Source organism: Cupressus sempervirens, chromosome 4 (assembly GCF_028749045.1).
Source record: "Cupressus sempervirens isolate cs-2001-9-10 chromosome 4, ASM2874904v1, whole genome shotgun sequence".
Lineage (NCBI taxonomy): Eukaryota > Viridiplantae > Streptophyta > Pinopsida > Cupressales > Cupressaceae > Cupressus > Cupressus sempervirens.
In genome coordinates, this window is record NC_143121.1 from 830,462,801 (window position 1) to 830,480,231 (window position 17,431).

The 17,431-nt window shown below is 38.8% G+C and overlaps 1 protein-coding gene across 1 annotated transcript in view; it reads right to left on the minus strand.

The window, feature by feature from the left end:
• The window catches only part of LOC149563958 (Protein kinase superfamily protein), a 140,413-nt gene that overhangs the window by 37,124 nt on the left and 85,858 nt on the right, over window positions 1–17,431 (minus strand). The gene's annotated exons all lie outside the window — the stretch shown is intronic.

The window sequence follows — 17,431 nt, forward strand, 5'->3', positions numbered from 1 at the left end:
TGAAATGAGAATTTCACAAACTCATGAGAGCGGGAATCAGGGGATCCTTAGACCAATCTGTCCAAGGGCACACCAGAATCTGACCTGTGTCCTTGGACAACCCTGTCCAAGCCCAGGTCAGATTCTGACCTGATCTTGGACACAAATCTAAGTTACTTCATGCTTCATCATTTCATTTTTCTTCTCAAAAAATCTTCTCCAACCTTATAATTTGATCAATCAAGGTTGAAATCTAGTCCTTGGGAATTTTGTCTTGAGGGTCTGGACTCTGATTGCATGACTTCAAGTGAAGAAATAGATCATCTTATACCTCAAACCAGACTTATAGTCCTCAAAAATGTTATTACTCTGATTGGAATTGTAATTGTTGAGTCAAGACATGCTTTCTTTGTGAGGGTGGGATTTTTACCTGGCCTTTGTCCAAGGTTAGGTTGGAATCCATCCTGTTCTTGGACAGCCCGTCCATGGCCAGGTCAGAATCTGACCTGTTCTTGGACATAAGTCCAAGTCGCCTTCTCTTGAATCTTGACTTATTTACTCCTCAAAATGAGTTGACTTCTCTTTTCTTCATCGTTTGCAATTTCACAATCTTCATTTCTCCTTTTTTGGAATCTCCAAAACTCCATGGTTGCCTCCATTTGGCAAGCAAAATGAGAAATTAGGCCCTCATGTGATAAGGCAGAACTTAAAATATAGCATTTAAGTACAAGAATTAATTTCTTATGCTTTAAGTTATATTTCACGTATATACTAACAAGGTGTTTGAGAGTGGTGTCAGATTTATAAGAGTTGGACTTATAATGTAAGTTTTAGATTTTGGGAGATCCTAAAATTTATCAGACTTCAACTTTCAGTAATCATGATGTTCCCATCAGTGTTCTTTGTCACATTAAGATTTCATCTCTTCTTGCTTTGCAAACTTCATTCACTTCATCTTTTTACATTTTGGCTAATTAATTTCATCACAGATCTCTTGACTTCAACTCCACATTCTTGACTAGCTTTGCCCAATCTCACTCATATCCCTGATTGGCTTGACCCCCTAGAGAGCCAAAATAGCTCAAACTCATCTCTTCGACTCGGAGACTTGAAAATTGCCACTGAACTAAAACTACAAGGAACAACTATCCTGCTGCCAAGAGAAAAGAGGTGATCCTCTTTTGCAATGGGGCGATGGTGTGAAAACAGCACAACACAAGCAAGAGGACTAATCCCATGAGAGAGGCTAAAATTGTAATCAGAAAAGACAATGAGACCCATAGACATCCCTTTTATACTCCCTATAATAGCCATTGCAGATCAACAAGATTGGTATTTGCTCATTGTTACAACTAAGGGAAGTATAACAGGCTGCTAGGAGAAACTGAAGCCCATCCCTTTTCATAGTTCATATTTTTGGATGTTAGGTGATTTTCACAGCATCTCTTAGCTTATGTAGGATACTGATTCGTTTGGTATAGGCTAGGCTTGCGCAACCGATGCGGATAGATTCCAGATGCGTCCAGAAGCCCTGCGGAAGCTGGCCAAAAGCTAGCCACAGGCTCTCGGATGCATTTGGAAGATGCATCCAGGAGCCTACAACTAGCTTCTAGCCAGCTTCCACAGGGCTTCCAGACGCATCTAGGAGAATCCACGGGCCCAGCAGCCAAAAGGCCCAAAACAAATATTAAAAAACAAAACATCCACTTAAGTTACCCATTCAACAAATGTTGTAATTGCATTTGTTAGGTTTTTTTTAACTATGAAACCCTAAAATGGCCTAAAGCTAAATATTGAAGCATTCACAACTCATTTTGAAACTTTGTTTGCACCTACAGCCACTTCTCATTTAGTCTCTAGTTTGCATTGTCATTGTGAAGCCAAGTTCAGCATTTTTGAAAAGGATCAATTGAAGAGCAAGAGATGGTTTTCAGAAAGGAGTTTAATCATTCAAGGTAATTGATCAATCTCATTCTTGAGTATTTTGATGAATTTTTTAGAGGTTTTGATGAATTTTTTCAAGTTTCTTTTCAATTCCTTTTTTTTTTGAAAGATATGTAGAAGCAAGTTTGGGTATCTATTTTAGTAGTTTTTTCTCACTTCTTTCCACTTGTATGCATGATGTTCATAGTTGTTAGGACCTAATTAAAATTTATTTATTTTCTTATAGAATAGGTTGCAAAAAACTAGGCAAGAATGGATATTGGTGGTAGTGCTAGTCAAAGTTTAGGGGAGGGCCATGGAGGGGAAGGGACTGATAATTTCAAAATTGATATAGGTTCTCCTTTGTGGAGACATACAACACAGATATCACAGTTTGCACGAGGTGGCTCTTACTATTGGAAGTGCAATTATTGTCAAAGTAACAAAAGAAAACCTTTCAATAGCTCATATTCCTGAATAAAGCTTCATTTTATTGGCCCTATTGGCAAAGGATTTGGAATGTACAAAGGCAAAAATAGTACTGGGATGACTAGTGCAAAAATACTTTCATTTGTAAGAGAACAAGAAGTTGTTGATGCATTGATCAATAGATCAAAAAAGCTACTATCAAGGTCCATCCTCAAAGAGCAAGATGCATGCACCCACTAAACCAATTGCATCCTCCCAACACTCATTCTTGCAAGTACTTGTGCCAGGAGAGGATGAGTGTAACATCCACTTTTCCCGAGTCTTATTTAACAACTAACATATCCAAGAATTATAGATATTACTTCATTTTCATAGGAAGACAATTATGTCAGTCATGTTCATGTAAATAAGATTTACGGTTAAAATCAGTTAAACAAAATTTCATAACTAAGAATTGAAAACACCATCAATGAATTTACTATGGAAATTAAAATCTACATACCATGAAATTCAAGATTGAAAAAAATCTAGGGATGCTTCTGCAACCACCCAGGTTAGTCCACAAATACCACTATAACATTATCAAATAACGATTACCATCCAATACCGTTATATCAAAATCAAATGACAATTACCATTAAATACCACTATATCAATTAGGGCATCACATACCATTGTATCAATTAGGGCATCGATGTCCATTGGATCATTTAGGGCATCAGAACCACTGTATCACTTAGGGCTTTAGATAACACTGTATCATATAGGGCATCAATTATCATTGGATCATTTGGGGCATCATATACCACTGTATCACTTAGGGCTTCAAATAACACTGTATCAATTAGGGCTTCAGATACCACTATATCATTCCTTTCCTTCCAATTTGCTAAACTCTAGCATTAACATAAGATTAGAAGATCTGCTCATAATCATTATTCTTATATATGAAAAACTGAAAAAACAATCCTATAGATATATTCCATATTTAGTTAGAAGATCAACCAATCTAATTGGTTGCCAATTATGTTGACGATAAGAATTGCTTTCATTTAAAGAAATAACTGTAACGATGTTACAACTCAATTAATCTCACCTTCTACTTGAACATACATTATAAAAGTAAAAATACCTGTTTTTGACAAACATTTGAATGCATAGCTTATCTTTGTCTGTTGTACGTCCGACAACTTGGGAAGAGGTGAAACATTGTCAGGGGCTTAACCACCCAACCTTGGACCATAACTTATCCCCACACAATCTCTTCAAGAAAGGCCCTCCCTACTCGGAATAGACAGGGAACATCTTGTCATCCATTGAGCATCCTAGTATCTATTCACACAACTCGATTTGACAGCATGAGAATACAATAAACGTGATCATGTGTAAGCTATTAAGTATATTTTATTTAAGTTATTCATGTCTGATTTCTCTTCTGTTTTCTTGCAGATTTATTCCATCTCTTCACTATACATGGCTACCTAACCGGTGATTCCTAGGTGCTTTGAAAGATTATGAGCACTCTGCCCTTTCACACCTCTTCACCATTACATGGCTTCATTGCTGGTGATTCCCAGGTGTTTTGGAAAATTTATTAGCATTCTTCTCTCGATATAAATGGTTTGTTTTTGTTAGAATATTGTCATGTAATATGCTAAGTTACCAATGAGTCGATCTAGGAGGGGGGTGTGGATGCGGATGCAGAAGGAGGCATGGTGGATGCTACCAGGAAGCTGCGTTGTCTTCTACGGATGTGCGCAGGGTGCTCCAAAGAGCATTCAAGCGCATCCCGTGAGCATCCGACTGTTTCCAGCGTCCAGTCACTTAAGTGACTTAAAAAACATGTGCTCTAAATTATTTTTTATTGTTTTTTTCCCTTCTATTTTCCTCACAACCCTAAAACAGTCCTAAAAGAGGCCATTCATTGCCCATTCTTCCCATTTGTTTTCAGTTGGGCTCTCTTCTCATTTGCTCTCCATTGTGGAATTCTGAAAGCAAGGTCATTAGTTTTGAAGAGGATCATTCGTAGAGGGTCTACTGAACTTCCACAAAGGACGAATAAGTATCTAAGGTAAGCATTCAATCCATTTTATCAGTTTTTTTAGTGATTTTTTCAGTTCATGAATTTTTCAAGTTTTAGAAGAAATTTTTCAACATATTTTTTTTTATTTTTTATAAATAAAGAAATGAAGGAGTAAGTATTTTTAAACATTTCTAAGTTAATTTTTTCTATTTTCTTATTAGATTCATAGTTTCTACTGTGCAAGAATCACCACTACTGATAGTCAAAGTTCACCAGTAGGGCAAGACCAAAGTAATAACTTCAATATTGATGTGGCATCTCCATTATGGAGACACACCACAAGATCATTACAAGTTTCCGAAGGTGGGTCATACATTTGGAGATGCGATATATGTCATAGTAAACCATTCAATAGCTCATATTCTCGAGTCAAAGCTCATTTTATGGGCCCTACTGGCAAAGGAATAGCATTGTGCAAGGGAAGTAAAGATGGAAAAAGGTTGAGCGATGCACAATTAGCTAGATTCATAAAAGAACAAGAGGCTATTGATAGTTTAGTGAGAAAATCAAAATCAAATTTGTACAAACCTTCATCTACAAAGAGCAAAGTGAATGTGCCCATTGATCATGTTGCATCCTCCAAACACTCATTCTTGGAAGTGGGAGAGGAGGATGAAGTACAAGTTATTACCTGCAAAAGAGGTCTGTTGGATCAAGCATTCAAAATGGAGGCAAGAGAGATTGTTGATGAAGCAATTGCACGTTGCCTTTATGCCAATGGTCTTCCTTTCAATTTGGTAAGATTGTCAGATTGGAGAAAAATGGTTGCAGCCATCCTTAGAGCACCAACTGATTACATTAGCCCTAGGTATGAAAAGGTGTGTACTACTCTTTTGCAAAAAGAAAAGATTTCTATAGACAAAGCTCTTCAACCAATTAGAACATCTTGGAAAACTTCCGGCATAACTATTGTATCTGATGGATGGAAAGACACAAGAAACCGACCATTGATAAATGTAATTGCAATGTCCCCCAAAGGGGCAATGTTTTTGAGGGCTATTGATTGTGACGGGCAAGTTAAGGATTTACAATTCATTTCTCGGCCTCTCATCTTTCCTCTGCCACTGCCCACTCACCCATTCGCTTTTGTTTTATCAAAGGCGATTGTGAGCTCTTTTCCGATCACCTTTCAAGGCTCCTCAACCCTTCATGCTTCTCTGCCTTGTGCAAGGCCACTTTCATATTTGACCTACTTGCGATGGCTATTCAAAAGTCTACCATTCTTTCCATTCCTCATCGCCCTCCTTTGCCCCTTCACAGAAAATGCTGTAACACTTGTCCTATGAACCAATGGTTCGATACAGACTGCAAATCCTTCCGTCGTTTTATGCATTCTGCTTTTGTGGCTCGCTCCACTGACTTTACCCGCATTTGCTCTTCTTATCTTCGCTTTCTTCGTGGTAAGAAGCATTCCTTTATTGCTTCCAAGTGCAAATCCCTCTGCTCCACGCTGATCCATAATCCCCAACTTTTCTAGCACACTCTCTTCCACCATGGTTCTCCTCCTCCCTCCGCCCTCGACTTTTGCTCCCTTACCTTGCATACCACGGCTCTTTATGACATTCTGGGGCAGCCTTCCATTCATCCCATTCTGCCTCCTTACGACCACTTGTTCACCCCTTCCCACATTTTCGAGGCCATCAAATCCATGAAGTGTAGTAGAGTTGCTAATGAGGAAGGCTTTTAGGCTAAGTTTTTTAAGTTTAGTGCCTTAGTTCTAGATCCCTATCTCTCTATTCTTTTTAATAGAGTGATTCACACTGGTTTTCTGACTTCTTGGTCCAAGCATCTAATTTATCCTATTCATAAGACCGCTCTAGTCTTTGATCTAGGGAACTACAGAACCATCATGATTGGGTACACGTTTGCCAAACTGTATGTGACAGCCCTTAATACTATGTTATCGGGTGAGCTAGACGAGGTTGGGTGCAAGGCCAAATGTCAGGCGGGTTTCCGAGCTGATTATCAAACCACATCTTCACTCTACGAGCTATTACCGAGGAGGCTAGACACAAATCGAAGAAGGTATATTGTTGCTTTGTCGATTTTCTCAAAGCTTTTGATTAGGTTCCTAGGGTGGCTTTGCTTGAGAGGCTTAGGGAGATTGGCATTTCTGTGATGTTACGTACCACTATTATGAGATTGTATGAGACTATGGTAGGCAGATTTAGGACTCCCAAGGTTTCTCAGATCTGATCCATAGCACCATTGGGATTAAGCAGGGTTGTCCTCTCTCACCTACGTTGTTTGGATTATATATTGATGAGCTTGAAGACTTGCTACGGAGGTACTCGCTCCCTGGAGATGGTTGTTTTCTTCACCAGGTTCTGATCTCCATCCTTCTTTTTGCTGATGATGTGGTTCTCCTTGCTTCCTCTCCAAATAGTTTACATAGGCTTCTTGATGCCTTGGCTTCCTTTTGTGATCAACGACAGCTTATGGTTAAATTGAGTAGAACTCGGGTCATGATTTTCAATTGTTTAAAAACTTCAGATCACTTCTTTCAAGGTCAGGAGATCGAGATCACTACATCCTATACTTCTCTAGGAGTTAAGTTTTCATAACCACGATTCAGTATGAGGCCAGCTCTCTAGCCTAGAGTTAATAAGGGTATGGGTTCTCTTGCTTTGCTTGAGAAATAGTGTTTCAAGCACCATTTCCAGGATACCTCGTCCAAGTTATCTCTCTTAGACTCTCTTGTGAGGCCTACTGTTCTCTATGGATCTATGGTTTGGGACCCATCTCTCCTTGGTTCTAATTGGGCCTCAAACAAGCGGGTTTAGACTTTATTTTTGAGGCGCATCATTAGATGCCATGGGTTCATTTCTCATAATATCATTCTTGCAGAGTTTGGTGCTCATCCGTTTAGTCTTGCGGCCATTTTTTATTTGGTTTGGTACCTCCACGTCTCCATGGCTTTGCAGATCATGGTGGTGACCATGATTGGTACTCCTATTTAGCTTTTTGTTTGACTATATCTACTGCGAGCGCTGAGTTTGATTCTCACGCACGTTGTTGGTATGCACAAGCCTCTTCTCTACTCGGTTCGATTGGGATTGATATTGACCACCTCCCCCCTTTCTTTTCTCGTTGGATGCCCCGATTCATCTCCTCCCATCTCGGCAGGAATTGAATGAGCATGTCAAACTTGACATCTACAAATAGTACATTGCTACTACCTAGGTTAACCCTCCTGGTGGGTTACGCCCACGGAAGTCCTTTTACGTGAAGCACTTTTTAGAGATGTCTGATGGTATTATTGTTTGTCCTAGCTACCTTTCCTGGAGATCGTCTCATGCTCTATGTATCTCTTTGGGATCTTTCAAAGTTGGGTCTTACCGTCTTCAGGTCCAAACTAACCATCATATTGATAATTTGATAGTGAAGAGCGGATCTGCAGGCTTTGCACTTCGAGTGAGGTGGAGACTGAGACACACTTCATTTTCCATTGCCCATTTATTATGAGATCAGAGGGAGATTTTTCTGCTTGTTTCGGGATTGCTTCTCTCTTTATGATTTTTTCAGCTACTATGATCAGCACTGTCTCACACTTTATCTTCGACAGACCACTATGCTCCGTAATAGCAGGATCCAGTCACTACTTCCGCATCGGCACTCGTCTACTCAGCTCATTACTGCCTTTTTCACACCATTATCTCCCTTGCGTGGGGTGAAAAAGCCTTCTTGCTCTACTAGATCTACTAGGCATTCCAAATATGTCAGGTCCAAGACTGGCTATTTGCATCAACGACATTCCTCTACTAGTGGCCACATATAGGGTAGGGCCTTTACTCATCGACATACATATCATTCAGTGACTAACTTCTTTTTGCCTAGAAAGGACTCCTAGTCTCTTTCTTGGCCTCATCTCTGGTTCTTTGATGCTTTATCTTGTTGTTGTATTTTTTCTCAAACACCTTTGTTTGCTCCTGCTACTGTCAACCTCATTGTTGTAATTATTCGTTCCCATATACCTTTTGTTGGTCTTTTGTTGGACCTTAATATCATTATCTTATCTTATCTAGAACTCTTATTGAAGCAATAGAGATGGTGGGTAGTGAGAATATGGTCCAAGTGGTCACAGATAATGCCACAAATTGTAGGGGTGTAGGTGCTTTGGTTTTGTCTTGATAGGACCATATTTTTTGGACACCATGCACCGTACACTCTCAACTTGGTCATGCAACAAATTGGCACCTAAATAGATTGGGTGAAGCAAATATACCAAGAGGGAGAGGAGATACAAATGTTTGTGACAAACCACCACATGTCACAATCTATATTCAAATCATTCTCCAAGTTGGAGTTGTTGAAGGTAAATTTAAAATTGTAGTTATTTAGTTTCATTTATTTATTTATTTTGAATAAGTTTTATATTCATGTTCAATATCAAATTTCTTGTTTATAGCTTCGTTTTATATTTGATGTCATATTGTCAACTTGCTTATAGGTAACTAAGACTAGATTTGCATCTCATACTGTTGTTCCGAAACGACTCCTCAAGGTGAAATCAGCATTGGGCCAAACAGTTATTTGTAACCAATGGGCTTTATGGAAGGCTTCAAAGTCAGAGAGAGCCTTGAAGGTCAGGGGTATGATCTTGGATGAGAATTGGTGGGCTTGTGTGCAATCTGTATTGGATTTCACCAAGCCTATCATGACTATACTACAGTTTGCCGATATAGATGCACCTTGCTTGGGAGATGTGTACGATGGCATGGACACCATGGTGGAAAAGGTAAAGCTTTCCATACATGCACATGAGACTAACCCCGCAGAATGTGAAGCCTTGTGCAAAAATGTGGAGGATATCATTCATCATCGTTGGGAGAAGATGACTACCGCATTGCACCTCCTTGCATATGCCTTATCCCCAAGGTACTATAGCCAGGAAATACTTGCTATGCCAGATAGAATTGCACCATATGCGGATGAAGAAGTTGCTACTGGGTGCTACACTGCATTTGCAAGACTCTTCTCAAATGATGAAATACACAAAATGGTGAGGCAAGAATTTGGCTTATTTGCTTCAAGATCAAAACTAACTCCATATGTAATAAAGGACCAAAATGATATGGGACCTATCACATGGTGGTACATGTATGGGCAGCCATTCAAGCATTTACAACCTCTTGCAATCAAGATCCTCTCACAAGTAACTTTTCATTTATTTATTTATTTTAGCAATTGTATTCTACACTTTAATGTTTAACATTCTCTAATTTGCTTTTCATTTGTATGTTTAATTTTAAAATTTTAAAATTTTATGAACACTATTCAAGTTGCAAGTTCTTCTTCTGTTGAACGGAATTGGAGTACATACTCCTATATCCATTCAGTGAAGCGCAACCAGTTGGGCTCAAAGAAAGCTGAGGACTTGGTTTATATACATACCAACTTGTGTCTTTTGTCACGTAAAGAGGATGGATACAAGGAAGGGTCAACCAAGCTTTGGGATGTAGCCCCTGAATCTGCAGACTTGAATGCAACACTTCAAGATCTTACTATGATGACGGATGATGATGTTGATAATATCATAGCACATGCATCTAGCACAATTGGAATTATACATGGTTCAAATGAATTTGCAAGTGTTGCAACAGCAGGAGATGATTAGAATGTGGATTTTTTGAGAATCTTTATGATTCTGAATGACTGAATGTGATTTGTGAATCTTAAGCCTTGACTTTTGATTGATTAACATTGAACCATGAACTATGTTTTGATTTTGTAATTCAAATTGCATTGGAATCTTTATGTTTTGAATACTGTTATTTCAATTTGATTATGATAATGATTCAATGAATGGTTTATTTTTGTATATTTGATATTTCTTGTATTTCTTTGCATACATTGTCATTAATTATAGTTGACAACTTTACATAAATATATATGCATTAATATATATATATATATATATATATATATATACTTATGTACGGACGCACCCAAATGCATCCAAAATCCCCAAAAAAAATAATCCACGCATCCAGGCATCAGCACCCCGCACCTGCATCAACATCAGAACCAAAATTGGTAACTTAGGTGATATGCTATATCTTGTATGTTCATGTATAAGATAACATAATTACTAAACACTTAGGAGCTAAACCTAATGACCCATAATTACTATTATGCTAGTCTATTTTCTTCAGCCAAAGAAACTCGAGGACTTATCTCCCCCAAATTCCCCCATGTCTCCAAGACGGGGATGCACCGGAGGAGGGGACATCTTTCTGACTTCTCTAGCACCAACACCAAGTGATCATTGTGTTACAAGATTCAAGAATTGTTGGTAGATTAACGTATTTCCGAATGATTGATTGATTAACAAAGGAACAAATGTGTTCCTTATAAAGAATTACAAGGACGTTGTTTCTAAAATAAACAACGTAGACTAAAGACAGAATTAGAAACAAAACTGGAGACAGAATAGGAAACATTCCTATCTGGACTGAAGACAAAAGAGACAGGATAGGAAACATTCCTATCTAGACTGAAAGACGGACTACAAACAAGTAGTTGACTATTATAGAAAGTATAAGATATTATCTTAATACCCTCCCTTAATGGTCGACGTATGGATGTCGGAACATTCTATGATAACTGAGACCCTCCCTGGATCTACAGAATGCTGAAACCAAGAAGCTTTGCCAAAAGAGTGCTATGACTCAAAATAAGTTGCAATTACAAAACTTCGTTTTTGTGGAAAAAACGGTAAAACCCAGAATCTCACACAACCTTGCGTATTACAGACAACTTGAAATGATTTTTGAGGAGAAAATCAAAAAACCCATAAAAAACAGAAACAGATTTAGAAAGCAAAAAATGCAGCTTTGCCTTGATCAGGAAGCTCGACAACTTGTGTTGTTGGCTGGGAAGCATTTTGCCTTGCTTGGGCAGCCAAAAGTTTCCAACACTCGAACTTCATATGGCCGAACTTGTGACAGTAATTACACTACACATTTTGCTTCGTAGAGCCATCCAGGGATTGAGCAGAAGGTTGATGCTGGGAAGGCTAAGAAGACTAATGGTTGCTGATGTTCGGTTGAAAGGATTTTGCAGCAAATGCCTGCTCTGAGGAGGCTGTAGAAGCACTGCTGCCAAATTGTTGTTTCCAACGATCCTGCTGCAGAAGTTTGGTGCATAATTCTGGAAACTTAAGATCAACATTAGTTGACGTAATGTTGAGTGTTTCTATGAAGTGCTCATAGGATGCTGGTAGACTTTTCAGAGTGATGACTACCATATCCTCTTCCTCCATTTTCCAACCAATAGCTTCGAGCTAATTGCAGATGTCCTTAATCTTTGTCGGATGCTCTTGTAAGGACATACGTTCATCCATCATAATGGAGAACAACTGATTCTTTAGAAAGAATGCCCGACTTTTGTCAGATGTTTCATGCAGCTCCTTCAGATATTTCCAGATTTCTGCAGCTGACTTGCCAGAAGGAATTTGCAGTAGCTGATCATCGATAACAGAGAGCTTAAGAAGCATAACAGCCTCTCGATTGTGATCATCAAGCTTGTCCTGTTCTGCTTGGTCGGAGATCGGACGAGTCTTTGTGCCCAGAACAAGCTCATCCAAATGACGATATTCGAAGATTGTCAACATGTATTACTTCCAGTGATTATAATTGTGGCCATTGAATCGTAGACTGCCCTCCAACATCAGATTAGTCAAAGATGCCATTTGCACGAAGTTCAAGGCAATGTTGAGGCTGACCCAAAAAAAAGACAAATGCCCAGAAAAGTAGACAGAAATCTCGGAAGGAATCTGCAATCGCAATGTAAATCTGTCGGCTCGAAAATTGAGGCACGGAAAACGAGGTACCCAGAAAATTCTGACGAAGACCCAGATGAGATCTTGAAAAACCCACCAAGAAGCTACAAACAAAAAAAAAATTGGAAGTCAAAAAACTAGGGTTTTGAGCAAAACCCTAGTCGGCAACTTTTGAAGATCAGATTTGCAGGAAAAATGGCGAACATAGGCAGATCTTGGAACAAGCGGATTTGAGATAGGCGGATCCACGCAGATAAGGGTGGATTTGAGACAGCGGATTTGTACTAAATGACTACCCAAACCAGGATATATAAAAAAAACGGATTGAACACGTTTTCACTGCGTTTGAAGGGAAAAAATCTGCAAGATAAAAATCGAATTTCGCAGTGGCAAACTTGCTAAGAAAAAACGCAAACCCTTCAGTCCAGTTTAAGTCTCGTTCGCATTCGGCCAATGCCGTCAGCTCGTGATCTTGCCGCCGATCAACTTCTGCAAAATACAGATACTACTTCCGGCGGCAATATCTTGGCGTTTCGGATTCTGACATGAATTATGGGCATCGACCCGTGGAAGACACGAATATTTACTAAATGCAGAGCCGTGAGTCTCCAAGAGAAAAGAAAACGCCAGAAGGAAACTGCCTGCTATTTGCAGAACAATACTGCCCTTGAAAACTCGAAAAACGTGATTTGCTAACTAAACAGAAACCCTAGCCGAAATTCAAAAAATTTGAGCAAATAATTTCGAATGAAATTATAAATCAAGTATTGGCTCCGATACCATGTTACAAGATTCAAGAATTGTTGGCAGATTAACGGATTTCCGGATGATTGATTGATTAACAAAGGAACAAATGTGTTCCTTATAAAGAATTACAAGGACATTGTTTCTAAAATAAACAACATAGACTAAAGACGGAATTAGAAACAAAACTGGAGACAGGATAGGAAACATTCCTATCTGGACTGAAGACAAAAGAGACAGGATAGGAAACATTCCTATCTAGACTGAAAGACGAACTACAGACAAGTAGTTGATTATTATAAAAAGTATAAGATATTATCTTAATACATTGTCCCCTAGGAAACAGGGAGACGTCTTGACATCGCTTGAGGGGACAAGGAAATGGGGATGCATCCCTCGACCCCTCTAGGGGATGTCTAGGTGTCCCTCATCACAATCATAAAGTTCACTAGTTTTTATAAATAAATACAACTTTTTAATTAATTCTAATGGGTCAGTTTTCAACCCCAAGACATGTGGGGCCATTAAAATGTGTTACATTTCTTACATTTACTATGGGCTTCATTTGCATTCATTTTGTGTTCATTATTTTTTGCAACAGCACCCAAAAGAAGAGTGAAAAGTTGAGAAAAGGGTTGCTTGTGAGGGGTGAAAGAGTAATTGCAAGGCAAAGAGGAGTGAAAAGGAGCAAGAAGAAGAGGAGGAAGATTCGTCACCTTGTTGAAAAAAATTTTCAAGCAAAAGGTAGGGTTTCTCACTGATTTTTCATTATTTTCAGTTTTATATTTCTTATTTCTTTTTGTTATAGTTATCATTTCTAGATTGAAGTAGATTCTTGTTGTTTCAATTATAATTATTGTTACTTAAATTTTGACAGAAAACCTTGTTATTTTAAAGAAGGGCATAGGCTGAAACCATATATTTATTGTTTTATTTGTTTCATTTGGTTAAATGCAGTTTCAAAATGAACTCCCATGGTCATGATACAAGTGGCATAAATTTTGAGATGGAACTGGAAACTCATTCTCATAGAGATGGTAGACAAGAATATGTACCTAAGCATGAAAGTAATGAGGAGGATGAGCAAACTGAGTCTTAATCCACAAATACTTGGCCACCTGGTCCACCATCTACCAATTACCCCTCCCCACTTTTGACGAAGTTGGCTAGGGGTAAATATGATCCTAAGTCACCTCTTACATAGTTTTCTACAAGGATAGATGATCTAACACAAGTAGGTGGTGTCACAACGAAGTGGAAATGCAACATATGTGGTACATAATGGTTTGGTAGCATCACTAGAGTGAAAGCAGACTTCTCCTTTTGGATAGGAAAAGGTGTAGGGGCATGTGAATTTTTGAGCCACAATAAAAACTTGCATTATAGAATTGAATTCAGCAAGCTTTGAGGCATTCTAGATGACTTGGGGATTGCGATGCCTCCTACCTTATCTCATAGGCAACAAATTCAGTATATTCAGCAATCACAGGAGCAGCAATTACAGGGACAGCCACATACTTTTCCTCCTAGATTGCAACCGAAAGCATCATCATTTATAGGAGCGGCCTCGGGACCTTCCACTTCCAGTGCTATGAATGATGTGGAACCAAACAAGGGGAAATAGAAGGTTCTAATTGAAAGTAACCAGATAGAAGATTTATTTAAAGCACACATTAAAGAGGAAGATAGAGGAAGCCATTGGTAGATTCCTTTTTTTCTAATGGTGTACCACTTCACATAGCTCGATCTCCTTATTATAAGGAGATGTTGCAGAAGGTTGCGAAGGGGGGAGGATCATCATTTGAGCCACTAGGTGAGCTCAAATTGAGGACTACTATCTTGGATAATGAGTATGCCAAGAGCAGTCAGACAATGGAAACCACGAGGGCTGTATGGGAGGAGTCAAAATGCAGCATTATCATGGATGGGCGGACGGACATTAAGAACTGTCCACTCATCAATATCATAGTTGCATGCGTAGATGGCCCATTCTTTATCAAGGTGGTTGATTCTGCAGAGCGTCGAAAGGACACTGATTTTCAGTTTGACATCCTTTGCACAGCAATAGAAGAGATTGGGCCACAAAATGTGGCCCAAGTGGTGACTGATGCAACATCTATGTGTAGAACAACAGGGAGGCTTGTTGATGCAACATATAGACATATTTGATGAACTCCATGTTGTATGCATGCCATGAACAATGTACAGTGTCGAAAGGACACTGATTTTCAGTTTGACATCCTTTGCACAACAATAGAAGAGATTGGGCCACAAAATGTGGCCCAAGTGGTGACTGATGCAACATCTATGTGTAGAACAACAAGGAGGCTTGTTGATGCAACATATAGACATATTTGATGAACTCCATGTTGTATGCATGCCATGAACAATGTACTCAAGGACATGGGTAAGATTGACTGGATAAAGGGAGTGGTTAGTGATGCTAGAGATGTGCAAATGTATCTCTGCAACCACCATGCTTCACATGCATTCTTTAGGAGCTTTGCGATGAAGTCCCTAAAACCATCCTACTTCGTTCTTTTGGAGAGAATGCTTGAGTTGTAGGAGCCACTACAACTCATGGTCATGATGAATGAGTAGAAATGGTGGGATGGCTCGAAGACAAAGCAAGGGAGGAGGGTGAAGGATATAGCGAAGAGTGACTTATTTTGGAGTGATGCAAAATACATCGTCTCTATCATCACTCCAATTTTCCAATTCATCAAATATGGGGATGGGGATGTGCCTAGCCTTGGAGAGGTCTATGAACAAATTGATTCTATGCTTGGCTAGATGAGGGCAATTGTGCGAGAGAGGGATCCTAGTTTAGCATTCTACCATGAGCACATTCGGCCTATCATTCAGCACAAATGGAACAACATAAATACTCCCCTACATATGGCTGCTTGTGCATTAAATCTGTAGCGGTACATGCCTAGGCCTGGTAGAGTCACATTGATTCAGGATGATGAGGTGATTCATATCATGCTACTTATTTTAATCATCTTTATGTCCTATATTGGCATACATGTTGATACTTGAACGGTGAAACCTTTTCATAACTAGCATCTTCTATTTGCCAGTAATTTGAATTTTTAGTTTTCTCCGTGAAGGAAGGGTTCTTCAAGTGCATCGCTAGGATATTTGACTCTGAGACAGCTGGTAAGGTTCACCTTGAGAAGAATGAATTTGCTACTCCTGGAGGTTATAGGCCTACAGCAAAGGCAGACCAAAAAAGTATGACACAGGAGGATCTGATTTTGTGGTGAACTTGTCATGGACCGAAATCAACAAACACCACACTAGCTCTATGTTTCTTGTCTCAAGTATCTAGTTCTTCAAATTCAGAAGCTATTATTGATTTAAGAATAATTTCAATTTATATTCGAGAAATGCTTTAACTTTTTATTTTTTAAGGTAACTTCAAGAGTTCTACTTTTCAGCTTTTCTCACACTAGTTAATTGATTGCTATGTCTGGTATCCAGTTCTTCATTTCTAAAAGGAACTAGTCTATATATAGATTTATCCACTCTATTAAGAGTAATAGGCTTACCTCTCAAAGAGCAGAGAAGCTAGTAGTTGTACATAGTGTCTTGTGCATGAATGATCGCAAGACACATGTACAAGGAGAGCCTCGCAGCACGATGGGATGTAGAGCCAGAGGAGCCATCATATAGATTGATAATGATGATAAGGATACTGCACGTGCAGGGTTTGTTGATGTTCCTTTCAGAGCTCTTAACCTTGGAGAGTTTGATAGTTTCAACTTTCAATGATGACGAGCTTGCTTCCCTCCTAAGGGATGATTAGAGGCCTCCTTCACTACATTTGAGACTTTGGCCCTTGGCATTTTGATTTTTGATTTATGAACATTGAACATTGAATTTGAATATCATATTGAGTTGACATTATGATTATCATTATATGTAATCATGTTAATGATGATTGATGAGATACTCAAACTTTAAAAATTTTGATATCTATGACTATTATTATTTGGCTTTGCTGATTCAAGTATTTAGAATTCTAATATTTAGATTCAATGTTCAATCACAATGCAATATTCAAGTATTTCAATTTTAGAAAATTCATATTTTTAATTTTACATCTTTGTGTCCTATATTGTTAATGTTATACATCTTTTCATAACTAGCATATGGTATATACAACCCCCCCTCTCCCCCCAACAGCCCCCCACCCCCCCTACCAAAATTGATGCCCCTCTGTGCCCCCTGCTCGGAAACTTGTCCCCCTGTCCCGAGATCTCCCCATTCCCCAGGGTGGTGTAACTATGTCTTCAGCAAATGTGACATCTGATTTCCATGATTTCACAAATCAGAATCTCTAGTATTAGAATCTGCACAACTCAGTAGGTTGTCTCCACTCATCTGGCTTGGAGTATTCAGTCTTAAAGTAGGTATATATATATATATATACTGGACAGGACCAGGACATTGCCATGATATACAAGGAAAAATGTTTGATTCCT